This window comes from Thunnus albacares, chromosome 15, assembly GCF_914725855.1.
Source record: "Thunnus albacares chromosome 15, fThuAlb1.1, whole genome shotgun sequence".
Classification (NCBI taxonomy): Eukaryota; Metazoa; Chordata; class Actinopteri; order Scombriformes; family Scombridae; genus Thunnus; species Thunnus albacares.
The window spans coordinates 7,950,887-7,964,375 of record NC_058120.1 but is presented as its reverse complement, the minus strand read 5'-3'; positions in this window follow the sequence as shown (position 1 = coordinate 7,964,375).

Below are 13,489 nucleotides of genomic sequence, written 5' to 3'. Positions count from 1 at the left end.
TTGAGGCTGTACTCTTTGAGAATCCCCACTGAGCTGTTATTTGTGCATTATGCCCTTCCCATTAGCTTGAGCAAATATGCAAATTCTGAAGACTGGGCAGATGTTTCTAACCTAATCTAATTATTCTGCCACCAACACTTCTACCATGTTCAAAACTGCTTAAATTACTCATCTTGTCTCTTCTAAAGTTATGTTAAATATTAATTGAATTTTTTGACACCGTCTGTACCTCATTACAGTACTTAATAAACTAGCTACTAAATGTATATCAGCTCTCTTTGATTGCAATGATTATTAGATTCTTTTGTGTAATTTTGTTGCTACTGTATCCATGTGTATCTATCATCCAAAACCATGTGTACTTCTACCTCAGTTACTTCCAGTACTTCCTAGATTAGCATTTGGCATCCCACAGAGAACCAGTGGGATGTCAGGACCCATAACTGAAGGATCCATCTCCAACAAATTTCTTTGGAACACAATGCAGAATTATGATTTCACTCTCCTACACCTTCTGTCCCTCTAGTCTGCTCTCCAGCTCCTTTTTCTCTCATCCCTCTCAATACCTCTGGAGAGGTCTCGCTGAGAATTTGATTGACACATATTGTGATTTTTTTCCATCTATTTCTTCCTAGTTTATGCCACGGTGAGGTAAGCAGAACAGAACGACCCTGTTCTCTCTGCCATGTGTACACATCATTCTTGGATGTTGACAGAGGTTTTGATTGCTTAACCTTTGGTGTTTTGAATGGATATGTCAATAAAGCCAGTCACCTTTTTTCCCCTCATTGTTAGGTTTTAAAAGCTCACCTTTCCATATGTGAAGTATGTTGGAAGTCCTTCTTTAGTCTTACACCCAAATTGCTAAAATACTGACATTCACCATAAAATCAAAAGAAAGCAAAAAATACAAATCTAATGGAGGCCGTCACTGCTGCTAGGCAGAGTAAAGGTAACAAAGAAGTGTCCTTGGTTCTGAAAGCAGTTCAGCTTTGAATGAGATTGTTTTGTGTATCCTTTGCTTTTCTTCTCAACGTCTTTGTTTGCAATATTGGATTTAAACAGCCAGGGAGCTCTCGTGTGCAGCTCTCCCCACCGACACAAATGTGAGAGCTAGAAGTGTGATGCAAAGTAAATAACTATCTGTATCTGATTATTTCACAAAAAATATATACAATATATCCGTGGAAGGGGTTTACACTAGAAGTAATCAAGACTACTTTATTGTTTTCTGTTGCCATTTTTACTCCTCAGAAACACATGTGTTTGTTTAGCTGCTTACAAAATAACATCATACTGTATGTACTAAAGGATATGGTTGGTGATTTTCTGTATTTTTCTTATTGTCAGAGAATTTCAACCAAAAATGAAGTAATCCTATTGACAAGTACTGTGTGTGTATCCAAAGCCTGATATATCTTATACCTCTGTGTCGTAGATCTCTGTTGTTGTCCCAAAACTATTAAAAACACATCAGTGAACCACACAGCTACACTGGGTGACATGTTCCTTTAGCCCCGAAGATTTCAGTCACACCAAAGATCCAAAGACTAATGACAGCGATTATGTTTTCAGTCTACGGGGAGCAGTTCTGTGTGAGGCAGACACCACTGAGAATGCGTGGGAACACAGTTCCATAGCTTGTTGTGCTACATAACACAAGTTGTTGACTTTGTGCTGAAGATCTCTGAGAAATTTACAATGTAGTACAAAGTCATATCATGCTTTGGATACACACACAATGCTTGTAAGTAGGATAAGTTCCTTATTGGTTTGCACATGAGATTTGTTGACTATAATATAGAAAATCACCAGCCTTACCCTTGATGATTTGTATGTGAACCCTACTTAAAAACAAAGAAGGTATGTCTAAACTGAGTCTGTGTTGTGTAACTGTTAATGGTCTGGGAGGAAATGAATAGAACGAGAGGTTTTAACAATAGAAATTAAAAGTCAGAATAGCTAATTGAACAATATTACATGATTTGTCCTTAAAAATGGGAAGTTGTGCATATAACCGGGGAGGGCTCACATGGATCTTAGTCTGAAGCATCTATGATTCAAAAGTGAGAAAGTTATAGACGAAAATCTGAAATCTCTCTTGGCCAGTGGCAAAGCATGAACCTTTAAGATGGTCCCTTACATCATCTTGTCAGTTTTCCGTCTAAGGTTTTCAAGGTGCCAAGCTTCAATATTGGATCATATGTTATGGTTCTGTTCGCAGTCTGACTCTATGTTTCTAGCTGCTATTCTCCACCGGTCCTCCAGAGGCCATCAGACTTTTCTCCATTTTTGTTTGGACTGTACCAAGTGAGAGAAAGCTGATTTGAGTTGTGTCTTTACAAGACTATCTTGCATAGTGATCATTTGGGTTGCGTATATTGGTTGGTCCGTCTTTGTTTTCATTCCGATCTGAACTCGCACAGCACATAATCTGTCTCAGTGATAAAGAGGATTGTGTGTGTTTTGAATGTGCTCTGGGTTACAAATTGTTTGTGATAACTGCATCCACCAGTTGTGTTTCTATGTGTAGTGCCTGAGCTTCGTATTGTTTTTTCCTCTAAGTCATGTGTTTTCTTTAGTTTTATCTCTGCCTTGCTTTACTTTTATTCTTGACAGTTTCTAAGCTTTTATTCCTATGTTTTCCTGTAGCCCTGCTCAGCCTGCTTTCCCCTGCTCACCTGTCCTCTGTTAGCCTTGTCAGCCTTATCCTGTGTTTTGCCTGCCACACCCTCCTAATCACCATGTTACCCAATCATCATGTTCCCTCCATAATCTGGTCCCTACTAACCCCAGCTGTGCCTTGTTTTGTGATTAATCCCCTGTGTATATATACCTGTCTGTTCTCTTAGTTGTTTATCAGATTGCTGCCAGTGTTCTTATTTCATGACAGCCTGTTATCTGTGCCTTATGTTACCTGACTGCTGAACTCAAAGTAAAGATCTTAAATCAGTAATTTTGCCTCAGTCTCTGCATTTGGGTCCACCTGCTCATGCTACATGTGACATCATGAGGTAAAAACAACACCTGAGTAACATTAATCAAGCTTAATCTTGCACTGCCAAACAAATCTGGGGTTTGTACTATGAAGCAAGTTCAACATACCCCAGATATCTTTTTATTATCTGGCTTCACCGAGCCTAACATTTGCTGTCCAGATAACCACTACTACGAAGCTGGCCATCAGCTATCTCAGCCAACTCTGGCTTTTCCAGTTACAAGGGGTTGTTAATTACAAGCGACATCATCAGAACCATGAATGAAGTACTTCATATCATATGGGATGAAAAGTAACTGAGGAACAATTCTTTAGGGACAGCAAAAAGTCATATTCAGCTAAGTGAGATGTAAATGACAGCCTGTAATCATACAACAGGATAAGAAGATGCAGACACACTAGAAATAATTTCCAAGTATTAAAAGTAGGCAAAGGTTTAAGATACATGTAGGAATTATTATATGACTAAAGTATAGAGTGAGAATTTTATGCTATTTAGTTGGATGATAAACCATTCTGAATATGTCACATAAAAAAATAAAGTAATGTCAGACTGTTTCTGCTACCCAAGCAGAGTGGAAAAGTAGTTAATGACTGATGAGATCTATCTGACTGAAATGTTGCATTTATAATCATGGGAGCCAATTAACAGTGTGTTGATTATTTTTCTAATAAAATCTTTCGTTTTCATTTCCAGTTATCATCACACAGATGTCTCATGTTATTCTGCAGTGATTCAGTGAATCAGAGTGTAAAATCATCCATACTGTCAGCTGTCACTCAGAGGATAAAATCAGCTTTGTACAATTAAAATGCAGCTAAAATCATCATTTTGTCTTTAGTAAACAATCTCTCTGTTTGTTAGAAGCCCTGTTTTAAAACCAGAGTGTAAATAGAAAGCCTGGAACAATACATTTTTTCCACTGACCTATAAAAACATATATTGCTCTTTTTTACTTGTCACTTTTTTTCCCAGTGATCTGATTGGTCAGTGGTCGGGGTGTTGACAGGTTGTGATCCTATCCTCTGAAGTTAACCTGCTTCAGAGCAGGTTAGCTGTTCAACATAAGTTACCATGGCGATATACCCCAGTAAGAAGTGAACCACCGTCATAGGACTGAAAACCCAGAGTTAAACCTGAAGTTACCTCGCTAACCCCAAATCCTGCTATGTAGCACAGGCTTCCAATGATCTGTAGCCTATTTGTTTACAGTTTTTGAAGATCTGTTTCACAGCATGGCTTCTAGCTGTTCCCGTTTACTCTGTACAGACAGCAGTGACCTGGATTACTGTTAATACTAAACAGACTGAATCTGATAAGTATGAGCTAGGATCTGAAGGATTTATGGATGTTTTCCTTTGATGGACATCAGATATCCTGCCACCACAGTAAAGAGTGGACTGGTTGCAGCAGTGTGTGTGTGGTGTTTCAGTGAGACTGAGATATCTGAATATTGTATTTGTATTCATATAGTAAGAATGCTCAAGGCTGACTTTAAAGACAGTATTGGTATATTTTTATGAAAAGGCCTCACAGTCACTGAGTCATTTTCTTTCAATTCCTTTATGGATTTAAGATATTTCTTTCACCATTTTTCTATTCATGGAAAACAATATGGGTCAGTGTTTTGATATGTAGTTGATAAGCAATACTTTATTAATGGCTTCATGCTGTCTGACTATCTTTTTCTTTTGACAAGATAAGATGCCATAAACAAGCAAGGTGTTCTTTTGTTTCCCATTAATTAACAACAAACTGTCCTTGAAAGAAGTAGGAATGAATGTCAGGTATGAATGTGCTGTTCATGCTAGGGTGAAATTCCCCATCGATAAAGAGCTTTGTTTTATTGTGTGAATCAAAGCAGACGGGTTTGTGTTCTTGCAAGTCCAAGGAAAGACATGCAGTATATGATTTCCTGAGCTTTAGTACAGTGCTTAAAAGCCAGAATGTGTCAAGATTACTAAGGCTTTAAGCGCTAATGAGCTTATTGTGTCTTAAAGGAGCCATTACAGGATTGACTGGGGCTCGACCAGTAGGTATTACACTTCCAGTAATGGATTTAACTGGACTGTGCACCTGGTCTTCTTCTCTGTCATCCTACTTCCATTGTCTCGCCAAGACCATGATATATATCTGATGATGTGAAATGCTTTAAAGTTGTGAAATATATTGTGTTCCATTTTAAACCTGTGATGTTTAAACTAGATGTTAATATAATTTAGCGGAAACTAAGTGGCTATTAAAAGATTAATCTCAGACATTGCTGTTTTATTAGATAGGTCAGAGTAAAAGACTCAGAAGACAGTGGTAAGAGATGATTCAGCTTTCAGAACTAGATACAAAGTAGAGGTGAGCTAATACACCATTATCTGTATCTGTATCTGTTCAACCAACAAATAAATGATCTGTATCTGTACTTGGAATGGGCGGGGCTTAAAGCAGAAGTGGGTGGAGCCTAACAGAAGTTGTGGCTGTGTCAATGGCAAGATTTTGTTGTGTAGTATAGCAGCAGTAAATTTTGTATAGGCTCTGTGTAGGGGAGGAGCTCTGTGTATGGCTGGCCTATCACAAAATGATGTGGACACAGCTGCCAAATAAGGATTTTCCTTCATCATGAGTACAGATATTGATACATTTTACTCGGATGATACTCATGCTTGTAAAAAGTACATTATCCATACCAGATTTGTAGATTTGATTTATTGATTGGGACAGTGTGCAGTTTTAAACATTAAAGATGCACTGCAACGGAGTTAGCTCGAAGCTAATTTGCATCCTTAGTCCCCCACAATCAAAACATACAACAGCACAACAACAAACAGTACAAAGCAAAAAAAAAAAAAAACACACAGAACACACCATACAAAATACCAAGCTACACACAACAGCACATCACATACACCCACAATGTCAATTAGAAATTAATAATGTAAACTTTTCAAATTAAAAGCAAGACTACCTGAGCTAATGAGAAGACCATAGATGGAGGTTAGACTCAGTGATCACACAGCCGATTGGTCTTTGGTAGATTTTAGTAGATACTCATTTCAATTGAGTATTTGGCTCAATCCCAATACAACTCCCGCCAAAATGTTGGAATAACAGAAAACACTTTAGCCAGCTGAGCCAATAGGTGTTTCCCCTCGGGGCATTTTATCCCTGCTGCTGTCAGTCAGTGCACTCCACTCCACAGACTGACAGCAGCACATTTTTCTCTGTGCTTTTCAAAGTGGTGCAGCAGTAACCTTTCTGTAGTTTTTTCAGTCACCATACAGCCTGATGGGTATCTGCTGTCCTGTGGTCACGTAATATGACTGCTCTCTCAGTTTGTGTGATCCATGCTTGACATCTTGGGTGTGTATTTGAAACCAGGAACTCGTAGTTCATCACGATTGTTCAGAGTGGGTTTGATTACGTGACATTTCGGTTCCATTTGTTGGGTTAACTCAGGTCAGGCTTTTCACATCAAGCCCTTTGTTAAACAGCTCCCTGGTGTCACTGTCATGTACAGTACAGTCACGTACAGTATAAAAGCCATAGAACACAGGAGCTCCATTAAAAGAGGACATAAAATAGTAATCAGACAATTTTGGTGGCTTAACATTCCATAATAGACTTCTCTCTTCAGTCTCACAACCCTGTCTTCTATAAATTACATTTATATACTACTAATTATTCTACAGCTAATAGGTTTTGTAAAAGATGTAATGCCACCCATATGACATTTTTTAATCAACATAATAAGAACACATTTTCAGTGACTGAAAATCTGCAAACAACAGCTGCAAAATGTTGATCTGCTGCTACGTTATAAAGACCTCTCTGCTTTCGGAAAAACAGTTTTTATCCACCACATATCTGGAACAAACTCCCAGAAACTTGAAGTCTGTTCTGACTCAACTTCTAATCCAGTCTTCCAATCCAATCCAAACTTCCAATCTTCTTTTTTATTTTACTCCCTTTAAATCCCATGTTTCTGTCTTTTTTACATAATCCTTTTATATTGAATTGTAATTATTTTCTTAATGCCTTTTATGTTTTATGTAAAGCACTCTCATGTAGATTTGAGATTTTAGTAGTGGTTTTTAAAATCTATTTGGATCTTAAATGCTATTCTTATTTCCATGCTTGTTTTTACCATGTAACATGTTGTTGTCCATGTTGCCAAGTATTTTTTTCACTAAATGAGAGTCACACCCCTTTAACTACTTTTGTTAAAATCTTGGATATACAGTACATAATTTTTGTATTGTTCCTGTGTTTGAGATAATACACAGTTAATCAAAGTGATCATTTTATAAAGGCCCATCACAGGATGTATATGCTTGATGCTATTGTATTTGAATTAATTATGCTAATTACACAGACAAATCACTACAGAAAGCTTAAGTGACCTCTTGCACAGTTGGTGAACTACTGTTTTGTACTGTGTGTCAGTGTTATATGCTTACAGCTTCTAAAGCACCATCTACAAGGGGAAACTAAAGATAAAAAAATGAAAAATTGAGGCTCTGTTATATATTCAAGCAATGCTTTCTGGAGCTACAACTCTGGACACTGTACTGGAGTTATTTTCTGGGGATATAGGCACATTTTCTAGACCATAGCCGTTAGTGCTACTGTGATCTAAAGCTCCTTCGGGTGTACAACCTCAAGCAAACATTTTATGAGTCCATAAATTCACCCTCCTGTACATTGTCAATGGAGCAGAAAATGTATTGTTTGATGTTAGAGCAGATTAAGGGTTTTCTAGCTTTGGGAATGTCTTGTTCATGTTTTTCTATTGACTGAACTGTCCATGATCATAACAGGGCTGGAAGATTGGAAAGCTGCTCCATCAAGGTAGGGCAAAATTCTGGCTACCTGACAGATTTCTTTGTTAACAAGTGTAAATGTGGACAGGTATGGTGGGAATCAGGCATAGTCATCTAGCAGATACACTTCTATTTGTCACAGTTTATGTGTTTCACATGTCAAATACCACTCACCAACTTTAATTCATCATGATGAAACTGTTCTCAGAACAGGCAACACAAGAGAAATAAAAATCATAAATTATGGACATGTCCTGATATCTGAGAGGCAAGGTTTCAGCAACATTGTTCTGTCCCTAATATCATTAGAACAGTATGTATTTTGTGAGCAGATTCCTCAGTATTGCACAGTATGCTTTAGTCATGCCAACAGTCAATTTTTAACTGTGTCAATACTGTTTTAGTTTAGACTGAAACTCTGTATCTTTATCTCACAGAGCATAAAGCAACACTGTTGTGTACATCGCAAGCTGGTAGTGTTATAGTAATGTGATTGTCAATCTCACAGATGCATTTAGACTCAAAGTAGAGTTAAACATGACATCTGCACTGTCATTTTCTAACAGCTGAATTAGCACAGCAGAGAGCAAACAGATAAACGGTTAGAGATTAGATTAGGCACATTCAGCCTGTCAGGAGTTCTGCTGTACTGAGGTTTTTCATTGCCGTGGCCACAGCTGAAATTGCACATTATGTTGGTTTTTTTTTTGGCCATACACATCCATTGCAAAAGAGTGCCACATTCAAAAATTGCTTCTTGAATTATTATACTTTGAGCCATGAGTCCAATACAGAACATACTTAAATCTTTTTTTTTCTTTTGCAGAGCATGAGCAGCTTTCATCGGAATGAATGGATAGCCATGTTTTGGTTTCCTCATACACTCAAATGTAAAATATACTCAAATGTATAATATAGATTTACTCATTTATTATATTTAAAATATGCTACTGTAGCACAATGGGCAGACTAGGGCACTAATAGATCCAGGAATAAAAGCATCCATAGAATGGCTTATTTAAACTATACTATACTATACTATACTATACTATACTATAATAACCACTTTTGAATTGCATTTCACATTGTTGTCCAGTGAGTTCAGCATTGTCAGGAAATCTGCTTTTGCTTTACAGCACAAAAAGGAAATGGATATAGAACATATTTCCCTACTCATAAAACATCTACAGAACTTTTTTTAAAAAAATATATTGAATTCTGCCTTTTTTACATCCACGTTTGTTTATTTCCAGTGCTGCGTTTTGTTGGCAGATGTTGATCAGTGCAATGGCATGAAACCTGAGGCAGGAGCTTAAACATTCAACATAAAAACATTGCTCCATATCGCTATAAATGACCAAAAACTCCAAACAGTACCTTTTAATCTCAGGCCCAATATTTCAAACTGTGTAGTTTACTTTAGCTTAGCACATCCTCTTACAGTAGCATGCCTTTAACAATTTATGTTCTTACTCTGCAACAGAACAACCCACCCGTGACAGAAAGCAGATGGGTTTATAAGGAATTTGGTCCAGTATTCTGCATGGCAATGAGAGAACAACATCACCTCAATAAGACCTCTACTGTATATCAGTTCAAATTTCAAAACATTGTACAGCAATGTTTTATACTTCCTTGTCATTTTTAGGGGACATAAACGTTGCTCATATTAGCTTTGAAACATCGACAGACAGCTGTAGAGTAAATGACACTACTGTGCAGCACTACCTCAATCAATGAGCTCATCTGCAAGGAACACCATATCGAATCTGTTAGTACAAACATTTGACGGATAAACAGCATTGTCAGTAGTAGCGTGGCAGTGTCGATGTGAAATTACATCCTGTTGCCGGAGAGGAGTACACCACAGAGTGAGGTGAAGCAAAGAGTTGGGAGGGAGAAAGGTGTCGGCTTGGGAAGTGCGGCTCCGACAAGGCAATTAAACGCACCTTGGGCTTGATGGATTTCTAATTAGAGGCTGATCACATCGAAGGTGTGCTGGATTATAGTGTGGGTAATGAATGGGAGAGACAGAGCGTGACAGATTAGTGCTGTTATGTCTCTCCCTGAACTGTGGGGGGAGTGTGTATAAATGGTAGTCTGTGTATCGGTGTCTGCATTACAGTATTTGTCTATGTGTGTGTTTGTGTGTGTGTGGGGAGGGTATGCGGGGGTGATGAGAAAGAGACAGCAAAAGAGAGACGTGTGCGTGTGTGTGTAATCCAGTACATGTTGCAGGTATGTGTACATGTGCTTAGACTGCATGTCAATGTGAAAGGTTATTGATGTGTGCATTTTTGTGTGTGTGTGTTTGTGTGTGTATACACTCGCACACTCGTATGGTGCTGCTCTGACATGTGGAAAACAACGGGGAGGGAATGAAGACTAGGGGAGGAGGGAACGCAGAAGAACAAAAGGCAGGGAGGGGGAAGGAAGTGCAGGAAGATGAGCGAGAGAATTGAACTCAACAAAGAAAAGAGAAAGGAGGACTGTGACAGCAACAGTGGAAAGCAGGAGGAGTATGTTTCCATTCAAGCTCAAGTTATTTTTGTAAAACTAAAACTTAGAAATTCTTGAAAATACCAATTTAACTCTAGGTTCAGTTTACTGGTCATGGTAGGTACTACTCATCTTGTGGATTGCATTGTGGGAAGTGTAGGATCTAGGGATTTTTGAGCTTGACCCATACTAGAGACTTTAGGATATCTCTGCGTCTTAGATTTTAAGCGTTCTTTTAAAATCTGTCTCTCACAAGTACCCCAACATCCCAAAATATTATGAGAAGACAATACTAAATCTATGGATCCCCCCACTTAAAGTGCATAATAAGCAAACTGTGAATCCATGAGTATTTGCATGACTGCCAAAAACCAGGTATTAGCAACATTCTTCTTCAGGTGCAATGTGCTTTGTTAAATGATCACAACATTTGTTTTCTACATGATTGATGACTTATCAACACTTTCTTACTGCGACAGGCTTCCTGTCTGTTGTTTTTTCACTTTCTTCGTTTTCTACATGTTTGTTCTGCCAAATAAAATCACGTGTCTTCTTCATTGTGATTGGAAAAGATGATGATGTGTTTTTTATGGGATGTTGAACCTTTGTGAAGTGTTGGAATCTCATGGCTCTGCCAAAGTCACCAGGTGAAGCATCGTTAAAGATTAAGTAAGAAAATATGTAGAAAGAACCTGTGAAAACACCCTCACTCCAACAATTTGCTGTGTCGATCAGAGTTTTTCCTGTGCTATGACCAAGGTAGTCAGAACCAACTGGATCAACATATTTTCAGCTGTATCATTTAGATTTTTTAGCCACGCAGCTAGCATGTTGGTCTGACTTTTGGTCCGTCCACCACTTTGGTCCAGACTAAAATGACTATTGCATTAAGTGGCAATCATGTTCCCCTCAGGATGAATTGTAATAATTTTGGTTATCTAATCACTCTTCATCTAGCGCCATCATTAGATCAAATTTTCTCTTTGTCCAATACTTTAGTTTATGACCAAATGCCTGCAACAGAAATGACATTCACATCAGCCTCAGATGCACTTTATGCTTAGTGCTAATTAGCTAATTTTAACATGCTTACTAATACGGTAAACATGGTAAACACTACACTTGCTGAACATCAGTATATTAGCACAGTCATTGTGAGCTTATGGATGATAGCATTTATCTCAAAGCACCACTGTGCCAAAAGTCACAGATCAGCTAGCATGGTTGTAGACTATTAGTCTTGTTTATTCAGATCCAAGTACAGGTAATAGTTAAATCAAACTTTCTCACTAGGAAAAGTTTTTGACAGAAAAAAAGAATGAATAAGTAGAGGAAATAAATTTGGATACACCCAACCACCATCATCAAAACAACAAAGGAGGGAATATCTTTTGGAGGAATTGTGTTCATCCCTCCAGAGACTTGGGGTAATCTTTACCAAGGAGGACTGAATCTGCTTTGGAGGCTCATGGGGAACCAATACATCACCAAGACACTTAATGTTGTTTTTTCTCTTAATTTGTCGACAAAATGTTTAGAGGAGTTGTATGTATAATGACATGAATCTAATGCTATTCTTTATTAATGACTATCTTTCTGCAGACTTAATATTATCATCTGCTTGTAATGCATCACAGTGCACATCAAGTGTCACTCAGATGAGATTGAAAACATGAGTGAAGACCACAAAGGATATATAACCAGCGGGAGGAGGAAGATGAGAAGGGAGGGATGAAAAAGGGGCAAGAGAGGTAAAGAAGAAAAGGAAAATCAGATGGAGAAGTCAACTTTGCCTGTTTTGAACGAACAGAAGGAAAGGCGGCGAGGAGGCGGAGAGGAAGAGGGGAGGGAGGGGGGCTGAATGGAGTGAGAAAACAGAAGGGGGAGAGAGACAAGAGATAGAGAGAGAGAGAGCGTGTGTGTGTCTGTGTCTGTAAAGTGAAGACAGGAAAAAAAAAAAAAAAAACAGGAAGAAAGAACAGGCGAGGAACTTTTAATGGCCCTACTGTTGTCTTTGTCAGCACACTGTGACAGCCAGAATCAATTATTAAGCAGGACCACAAGCCTTTGGAGGCGGAGAAAAAGAAAGTGCAGAGGGGAGGTGGTGAGAGCGAGGGAGATCAGGGCAGAGGATTGGAGGGAAGATGAGAGCAGAGGCGCTGATGTAAAGAAGGAAGGACGGAGAGAACGAAGGAAGGGAGAGGGGTGTATGGAAAGGAGAGAGGAGGACAAATTAGGGGATAGGGAGAGCGGGAGAAAAGGATGAAGGAGAAATGAGGGAAGAAAACAAATTTAACGAGATAGGAGAGGATGAAGAAGGAGATGAGCAAGACATTTTTCACAGCATTTTACAGAGAAGCAGCAATAATAAAGTGATAGAACAATGGAATAAATAAGATGCAAGAGACAGAGTGCGTGTCTTCTTTCATGTTTTAGTCCTTCAGGTCATGCTTTGTGTCTCTGTGTCTTATATTCAAGCAAATGAGAACTCGAGCCTCTGGCCATACTGGTAGAGATGGGGTGGGGTGTTGATGCACGATGCTACAGAAGAAGACAGGCTCTGACCCCTGAATACGTTTCCAAGCACCATTAATCAAAGACAAGTTTCATCATCATATTACAAATGAACCACTTTGAACACATGTTCATTCAGCATACCTCTTGTTTTTCCCAGGTTTCTACTGCGCTGGAAGGCTGTCTCTTATTTGTTGTCTGTCCCAGAAAACTCTCAATATTTCCTCAAAAACCCTAAAAGCAATAAAAAGTTAGAGCTGCCATATTACTTATTTATTTTAAAAGAGCACTAGGTAGTGGTTGTGTGCTCATTGTTGGCAGTTCATGTTGCTAATTCAGCCCGTATGTCAGAGGAAGCTTGGAAGGAAGAGGGCAACACACTCAACAAAATTAAATCTACCTATCCTGCTGGGAAGTATAGAATTTCAATGTTTGGAGTGGGGAGTAGAAGAGGGTGTCAAATATGTCAGCTCATGCCAAAAAAAAAGGAAATCTGAATCTAAAATTTCTCTATGCTGAGATCAGACTACACAATATTTTTTTTGATTTTTGAGATGGTCACTGTGCCATATTGTTATATCATAGAGTCATAAATTCTTCCTGTGAAATGGCGAGAGACATGGCAGAGTAGACAGTAGACACCAAACAATTATAGCTTGCTGT